Below are 9343 nucleotides of genomic sequence, written 5' to 3' on the forward strand. Positions count from 1 at the left end.
TCGATCCCCGAATTCTCTTGCAGATCCATGAAGGAACATGGAGGAGGATATTCGCTGTTGTGCTGTTTTGTGGCTGCCGGGAGGTGGAGGCAACCTAAGTGTCAGTCACTGGGAGAGCTGATAAATGCAGCGCAGCATTGGAAGCAAGGCACCAGGCATGGTCATGGCAACGTGGATTTCCGCCCTTAGCGCTGGGCAGAAGGGGGGAAACGACCGATTAGGATCTATTACACAATGCCAATAACGCTTTTTTTTTTTTTTTTTTTTGGTCGGAGTCTCACTCTGTCTCCCAGACCGGAGTGCAGTGGCCGCTCCCGGCCGCTGCAGCCTCGACCTGCCGGGCTCCGGCGATCCTTCCGCCTCAGCCTTCCGAGTAGCCGGAACTACGGGCGTGCGCTACCCCGCCCGGCTGATTTTTTGATTTATTGTGGAGATGAGGTCTCGCTGCCCAGGCGGGTCTCGAACCCGCGGGCTCAGGCCATCCGCTCACCTCAGCCTCCCAAAGGCGCGGGATTACAGGCTGAGCCACCGAGCCAGGCTAACAAATACTTTAAATGCATGTACACCCACAAAAAACCACAGATTTGCAAAGATACACGTAAACAAAAAGATACACTCCTCAAACATACCAGAACAGATTGCACTTCAGACCCTCGGAGAACTGGACGTCCATGTCTTATATTTTGCGTCTAACTCCTTAAGGCATTTACAACTTCTTTTAATTTAGGAGGCCGGGCACGATGGCTCAAGCCTGTAATCCCAGCACTTTGGGAGGTCGAGGCAAGAGGATTGCCTAAACCCAGGGGTTCAAGACCAGCCTGGGCAACTTAAGTGAGCCCTCATCTCTACAGTAAATCAAAAAATTAGCCGGCGTGGTAGCGTACGCCTGTAGTTCCAGCTACTTGGAAGACTAAGGTGGAAGGATCGCCAGAGCCCAGCAGGTCGAGGCTGCGGTGGCCGGGAGCGTGCCACTGCACTCCAGCCTGGGTGGTAGAGTGAGACTCCAACTCAAAAAAAAATAGTAACATCAAAAATAACATCATAACACTATAAGAAAGGGATTGGCAGTAATGAGACACTGCCAGGGGAGGGAGAGGACATATAACATTAATAAGGGTACCTCAAACCAGGCAAAGTGGGGACCCAGTGGAGACCCAAACTTTACCTGTACAATGACCACGTGTATACCTAATCCTGAATTGTACCCCACATCTTTAAAATAAAAAATCTAAAGGTGAAAAAGTAAAGTAACATGGAGATAACAGCTAGCAATTAATGAACCCTGAGCCAAGCACTTAGTGTGGGTTCTCTCATTTTGTCCCCCAACCAAACAACAAAATGATCTCTCACCTGTTCACGTGATGGGGAGGAATGGGAGCATAGATGACCTAAATAACTCTCCCTACCTTACACCACTGAGGGGTGGACCCAGGGTTCTAACCCAGGTGGTCTCATTCAAGAGCCGTGCCATGAGCATCTGGCAAGTGGACAGGGCCCTGATGGAGCCAAAGTGGGCAGACAACAAGTGGCTGGTCACTCTCCACACCCTGGACTCCCAGATGGACGGGAGCAGAGGTGCCAGGGAACACTTAGCAGGCTCAGGTATCTGGTCACCATCCTCGATGTCCATGTCCCTGAGTCAGTAGAGCAAAGTGTCTGCTGCTTTATTGCCTTCCTCCTGCAGCCATTGCTGCCGGGGACTGTCCCTATCTCCTGACTTTCCCTGGGGAACCTGCAGAGGAGACTCAAGTGACCATGAACCAGCATCAGAGACTCTGAGGAAGGAGAGTGACTCTGACCTAACAGAAAACTGGCCTTCCCCACCACACCAGCCCCCCGGCCTAGGCTGGGCCATGCCCATCTAGTGTTTCCAGGTCAGCCCAGAGGTCCAGAGAGGCCTTCCCAGGCCTCGGTGCTCCCACATTCTGCCAGGGATTTTTTTTTTTTTCTTTTGAGTTGGAGTCTCACTCTGTCGCCCAGACTGGAGTGCAGTGGCCGCTCCTAGCCACCGCAGCTTCGACCTGCTGAGCTCCGGCGATCCTTCCACCTCAGCCTTCGGAGTAGCCGGAATTACAGGCGCACGCTGCCACACCCGGTTAGTTTTTTGATTTTATTGTAGAGATGACATCTCGCCTGCCCAGGTGGGTCTCGAACCCGCGGGCTCAGGCAGTCCACTCACCTCAGCCTCCCAAAGCGCGGTATCACAGGCTGAGCCACCAAGCCCGATGGATTTTTTTATTCATTGCCTCACTTAATCCCCACAACAATTCTGCAACACAGACAGAGAGAGCCCAACTTCAGACCCACGGCACCACACTGCCAGTTCCATCTGAGCCAACCTGGCCCACCCTTTCCAATCCCTTCCCAACCTTCAAGTCCAACTCCACTGCATCCTTCACCCAGCCCTGGCCTTCAGGGAAGCCTTCCCCAAAGACAGCATAAACACTGGTGATCTAGGTCAGTCCCTCCCCTGCTGTGAGCTTCCGTTCCCTCACCTGTAAAGCCAGTGGCGTGAGGCATGTCTGTGAGCCAACCCATCCTGATGCTCCGTGGTTGGACAGCAGCGTGGTGATCCCTCTCCCGCAGGCAGCTGGGGACGAGGGGCCCCAGCGCCAGTGGCAGGTTTCTCCACAAGCTGCCCTGCCCAGCATCTTTTGTTCTTACTCTATCTCTTGAAGAGCTAATTTTTTTGGATAAAGTAAACTTGTGACTTGTGTTTCACAATCTACCTAATTGATTTCATGCTCCTTTGTTGTTTGGGTGTTCAAAAGGCAGAGATCTAGGCCCCATGCCAGACATACTAAAGCAGAACCTGAGTTTTATTTTATTTAGGGAGTCTCACTCTGTTGCTCAGGCTGGAGTGCACTGGCACACTCACGGCCACCTCAGCCTTGACCTGCAGGGCTCAGGTGATCGTTCTGCCTCAGTCTTCCAAGTAGCTGGAAGGACAGGTGGGCGTCACCATGCTCAGCTAATTTTTTTATTTTTATTTTTTAATTTTTTGGTCTTGTCAAGTTGCCCAGGCTGGTCTTGAGCCCAGAAATCTGGGTTTTAACAAGATCTCAGCTGGGCATGGTGGCTCACGTCTGTCAGACCAGCACTTTGGGAGGCAGAGGTGAGAGGATTGCCTAAGCTCAAGGGTTCAAGACCAACCTGGTCAACATGGACAGACCTCATCCCTCCAATAAATCAAAAAAGTTAGCCGGGCATCATGCCAGTAGTTCTAGCTTACATGAAAGGCTGAGGCGGAAGGATCACCTGAGCCCAGCAGGTCAAGGCTGTGGTGGCCATGAGTGTACCACTGCACGCCAGCCTGGAAGACAGAGTGAGACTCCAACTCAAAAAGAAAAACAGGCCAGGTTCGGTGACTCAGCCCGTAATCCCAGCACTTTACGAGGCCAAAGCAAGTGGATTGCCTGAGCCCACGGGTTCAAGACCCACCCAGGCAACTTGGAGAGACCTTGTCTCTACAATAAATTTTAAAAATTAGCCAGGTGTGGTAGCGCGCGCCTGTGGTTGGCGAGGGATTGTTGGAGTCCAGCAGGTGGAGGCCACAGTTGCCAAGAGTGCGCCACTGCACCCCAGCCTGGGCGACAGAGTGAGACTCCGACTCAAAAACAAAAATCACTGACGATTCCCACACACATTAAAATATGAGAAGCATTCTCTAGTCTGTCTACGCACTCATTCCAACTTTTATCTACTCTCTCCAAGCAGGTCTAACCCACTGAGCTGCCCCTCCCTGTGCACCAGCTGTATGTCAGCCTCTGTGTCAGTCCTTCATTGCGTTATCTCAACAACGCCTCCCAGCATCCCTGAGAGGCTGATGCTGTTATCAACCTCATTTACTGGGAGAAGATTGAGACGCACAGAGGGACCTGTGCGTCACAGCCTGTAAGTGGCCGACTCAAACCCAGCACAGGTGTCCTTGGATCCTAAGCTATCCAGCCACTCACTGGGGGCAGAGTGGGTGCTGGCTCTGTGCATTCCCTGCAGAGGGAAAGGCACAAGCCAGTCTCGAGGCACCGTCCATGGTGGGCCCGTGGTAGCTCACTGTGGTGGGTGCCTTCCCCTCCAAGCCCCCAGGGCCACCTGCTGAGAGTCTGGGATCCCTTGGGCATTCCACCCTCAGAGAACCCCACTCTGGTCTGGGCATACTCTCCCTCCTGGGGGGCCCTGGCCGAGGCATCTCAACCTGGGTGCCCACACCCTGGGTACACAGGTCTAATCCACTGAGCCAAAACCTCAATTTTACACGGTGCTTTGTATTTTTATCAAAACAGTTTTGGTGATAGCAGGGAGTAGGATGCAAAGTCCGTGGGCCACTGCGGACAAGGCCCTGGAGTTTTAGGTGCTCACGCTGCTCTACTTTTGGGAGTGAGGAGGGAGATGGCTGAGAAGCCAAGCTCTGGCTCTGTCCTTCTCCTACCCCTGCCCGGATGCAGGGCCCATTTTCACCCCAAATCTCCAGCCCTCACCTCGCACAGGCACGTGCGCACACACACACACCAACTGTAGTGACCCCGTGTCACCCTCAAAGCAGACTGAACCCATCTCCACACACATGCTGCCTGTATCCCCCTGGCATCCAGGACATGTGGAGTTGAGGGCCAGGAAAGACATGTCATTCAGAGCCAGCAAGCTTGACAGGACAGAGAGCGCGCCCCGAGAACGCAGTGCTGGGGCTTGGAGTGGGGAATGAGGAGGGGCGTCCACCCATATTGAGCAGGAATGGGGATCCATGCTGTGTGTGACACAGGGAAGGAGCTGATCTTGACACTGACTAGAAATAATGAGGAAGGCTGGGCAAGGCTGGGCACAGTGGCTCACACCTGGAATTCCAGTGCTTTGGGAGGCCGAGACAGAAGGAACGTTTAAGCACAAGAGTTCAAGACCAGCCTGGATAACATAGCAAGACCCTCATCTCTACAAAAAATAAAAACAAAGAAATTAGCCTGCCGTGGGCAACCCTTTTTCAGGTTCCTTCCCACTTGGGACCTTTTTTCTTTTTGTCTTTTTTTTTTTTTTCGAGTTGGAGTCTCACTTAGTCACCCAGACTGGAGTGCAGTGGCCACTCCTGGCCATTGCAGCCTCGACCAGCTGGGCTCCGGCGATCCTTCCGCCTCAGCCTTCCAAGTAGCCGGAATTACAGGCATGCGCTACCACGCCTGGTTGATTTTTTGATTTATTGTAGAGTTGAGGTCTCGCTGCCCAGGCGGGTCTCGAACCCGCGGGCTCAGGCAATCCACTCACCTCAGCCTCCCAAAGGCGCGGGATTACAGGCTGAGCCACTGAACTCGGCGAGCTTTTTCCTTTTTGTCTTCTTAATAAGGTCCTTCTTTCTAGTCTCTAAAAAAAAAAAAAATTAGCCTGCTGTGGTGGCACACATCCACAGACCCTCTTACCTGGGAGGCTGAGATGGGAGGATCGCTTGAGCCCAGGAGTTCAAGGCTGCAGTGAGCTGTGATCGCACCACTGCACTCCAGCATGGGTGACAGAGTGAAACCCTGTCTCTTAAAAATCAAGAAATAATGAGGAACTATCTAAGGGAGGAGAAATGGATGGAAAATTTGGTCTGATTGTAGAAAAGTTAATGCCAGTTACAGCCATGTATGCATTCTGCAGATCATTTCAGATTTGCTAACTCTGTGGCTTAGTAATAATGCATACCATTTCAAATGTCTTGTTTTAACCCTTAGAGAGAGGGAAAAATGAAATTAAACATGTGAAATTTCCTCCAGCAGGACGAAATGTCCCATGTCCTGTCTCAGAGTCTTTGCACCCGCCAGTCCCTTCTGATGGAACAGCCTTGCTCCATCCTTTGTGTATGGCCGGCTCCTTGCTATTTTTTTGAGACTAGCCTAAGCACCAACTTCCCAGTGCTAATTGTGCCACCCTTCCTTTCTGTCCCTGTCACAGCAGCCTGTCTTTTCCTCCAGAGCACAGCCACAATGTGAAATGCTGTGATCTCCAAAGAATCCTGGGTCCACCTGTTCCCACTCAGAGCCCATCACCCCATCACTTCACACTTGAAACACAAGCCCCTTCTAAAAACCTTGATAAATAATACAGCCGGGCTCGGTGGCTCAGCCCGTAATCCCACGCTTTGGGAGGCCGAGGTGAGTGAACTGCCTGAGCCCGTGGGTTCGAGACCCGCCTGGGCAACTTGGCGAGACCTCATCTCTACAATAAATGAAAAAAACTTGCCGGGCGTGGTAGCTCACGCCTGTAGTTCCAGCTACTCGGAAGGCTGAGGCGGAAGGATCACCGGAGCCCAGCAGGTCGAGGCTGCGGTGGCCGGGAGCGGCCACTGCACTCCAGTCTGGGCGACAGAGTGAGACTCCAACTCAAAAAAAAAGAAATGAAAAGAAAAATAATGCCAACCATACTTCTAAATGGTAAGGTGTTGAGGAAAGTTCAGACACAGTGAAGCTTCCTCAAAACCCTCTTCAGCATCTCTTTCCCTGAAGGTCCGTGAACCCCACTCTCCTCTCAAAGCTCCTTCTCTCTGCCTCTCTAACCAAACGGCTCTCTTGGTAACACCCAGAAGACCCTTTCCTGGCCTTGGTTTTCATACAGAAAAATTTTGTCTGCTCGACCCTCCTGCCATTGGGTCTCCCCTGTCACCTCGCAGCCCTCCTGGGTGACCACAAGCCGCCTGTTGCCTCCCTCAGAGGCTGTAAAGACTCACGGTTCAGGCGTATGATCATGCCACATGAACATTTGTTTAGCGACTCTTCTACCACCCCCACTTCCTATTGAGGACTTTTGTTCACCGTTAAACCACATGGAAGAAGGAGGGACAACAGAGGACAAATCTCAATAGCACATAACTCCCCAAGTCGATGGAAGCCCTGAGCGTGCAGCGTGGGGATTCCAGGTGTTCAGGCAACATTTGGGTGGCATCCAGATGACCTTGGAGTTTATTCCTAGTTCTGCCTTTGCTGGGTTTGCCCTGCTTCCTCTGATGGCCTGTGACCATGACATTTCTCCAGGTCCCAAAGGACTGCTTAGAATGGTTCCCAGGGGCCCAAGGCCTCTGGCTGGGATCAAAGAATCAGGACAAAGAGATAACTTTTTTTCCTAATGTTTTTTTGAGAAAAATTTCAAACCTACAGAAAAGTTGAAAGAATAGTACCACATATTAATATTTTGTCACATTTGCCTTATCCAGGAGAAATTGGTTTTTTAAAAATTTGTATTATTAAAAACTGCAGGCTGGGCTCGGTGGCTCAGCCTGTAATCCCGCGCCTTTGGGAGGCTGAGGTGAGTGGATTGCCTGAGCCCGCGGGTTCGAGACCCGCCTGGCAGCAAGACCTCATCTCTACAATAAATCATAAAATCAGCTGGGCGTGGTAACGCATACCTGTAATTCCAGCTACTTGGAAGGCTGAGGCGGAAGGATCGCTTGAGCCCAGCAGGTCGAGGCTGCGGTGACCAGGAGTGACCACTGCACTCCAGTCTGGGTGACAGAGTGAGACTCCAACTCAAAAAAAAAAAAAAAATTAGCCGGGCGTGGTAGCATGAGCCTGTAGTTCCAGCTACTTGGAAGACAGAGGTAGAAGGACCGCTGGTGCCCAGCACATCGACACCGTGGTGACTGTGAGCGTGCCACTGCACTCCAGCCTTGGTGACAGAGTGAGACTTCAACTCAAAAAAAAAATGCAGCCAGGTGCAGTGGCTCATGCCTATAATTCCAGCACTTTGGGAGGCAGAGACGAGAGGATCACCTAAGCCCAAGGGTTCGAGACCAGCCTAGTCAACATGGCGAGACCTTGTCTCTACAATAAATCAAAAAATTAGCTGAGCGTGTTGGTGCACACCTGTAGTTCCAGTTGCTTGGAAGACTGAAGCAGAAGGATTGCCTGAGCCCAGCAGGCTGAGGCTGCGGTGGCCATGAGCATGCCACTGCACTCCAGCCTGGGAGACAGAGTGAGACTCCAATTCAAAAAAAATATATATATATTCACAAGGTAGAGAAAATAATATGATAAACTCCACATAGCTATCACCAGCTTTAGCAACTAACAGTCTGTGGCTAACTCCCTCCTCTTCATGAATTATTCTGAAGCAAATTCTTAAATATAAATTTATTTATAAATGTCAATATGTATCTCTATAAATAAAACTTATTTTAAAAATATAACCTCATATCACTTTTGTAACTAAAATTAACAATTTCTTAATATTATTGAATATCCAGTTAGCATTCAAATTTCCTCAACTGTCGTGTGTGTGTGTGTGTGTGCGTGTGTGTGTGTGTATACTACAGTTTTTTCAAATCAGAATCCCAATAAGCTCCGTACATTAAAATTGGTGATTTAGCCGGGCTCGGTGGCTCAGCCTGTAATCCTACGGCTTTGAGAGGCTGAGGTGAGTGAACTGCCTGAGCCCGCGGGTTCGAGACCCGCCTGGGCAACTTGGTGAGACCTCATCTCTACAAGAAATCAAAAAATCAGCCGGGCGTGGCAGCGCGCGCCTGTAATTCCGGCTACTCGGAAGGCTGAGGCGGAAGGACCGCCGGAGCCCAGCAGGTCGAGGCTGCGGTGACCGGGAGCGGCCACTGCTCTCCAGTCTGGGTGACAGAGTGAGACTCCGACTCAAAAAAAGAGGAAAAAAAGAAAGTTCCGGCCAAGTGGGGCCAGGAGTGGCCAGTGAGCCGCAGCTGGAGACGTGCTGGAACAGACCAGGCCCCTGCAGAACTGCTCACCCCAGGGGAGGGGGGCGCACACGGGGCTGGGAGCCCTGAGCGCCGGGCCAGATCTGATCTGCTCTGCCCAGCAGCATCACCTGACAAGTCAAGTCTCTTCCCCTCTCCCCTAGGGAAGCGGCCTGGGTGGTCTTTTAGGTCCCTGTCCCCCGCAAACATTATACAAAGAGGCAGTAAATAATTCGCTGGAGGAAGAAAGCATTACGGCCCAAAAGGAGGCCGGACCAGACTGTTTATGGCCCCTGGGCGTCCCTGATTTAACAGACCTAAACCTCGCCCACGTCTCCCAGGACTTGTATATCCCTGTCTTCCGTCCTGCCTCTGTCACTCTTTAGCTGTGTGACACTCTGCAAACCACTGGTTCTCGCTGACCCTCGATTTCTTCACCTGGGAATACACTTTTGCAGTGGGGCCGCTTCATGCGGGGCGCGGTGGCTCCCACCGGTCATCCCAGCACTTCGGGAGGGAGAGGCGAGAGGACTGCCCGAGTCCGCGACTCGAGACCGGCCTGGGCAGCGTGGCGACACCTCGTCTCTGCGATAGATGAGAAACATCAGCCGGGGGTGGTGGCCGGCGCCGGGGCTGCAGCTCCTCGGAAGGCCGAGGCGGAAGCGTCGCCGGAGCCCAGCGGGT

The sequence above is a fragment of the Carlito syrichta genome, unplaced genomic scaffold (genome assembly GCF_000164805.1).
Source record: "Carlito syrichta isolate Samal-C Ts95f unplaced genomic scaffold, Tarsius_syrichta-2.0.1 Scaffold315650, whole genome shotgun sequence".
In the NCBI taxonomy this organism is placed as follows: domain Eukaryota; kingdom Metazoa; phylum Chordata; class Mammalia; order Primates; family Tarsiidae; genus Carlito; species Carlito syrichta.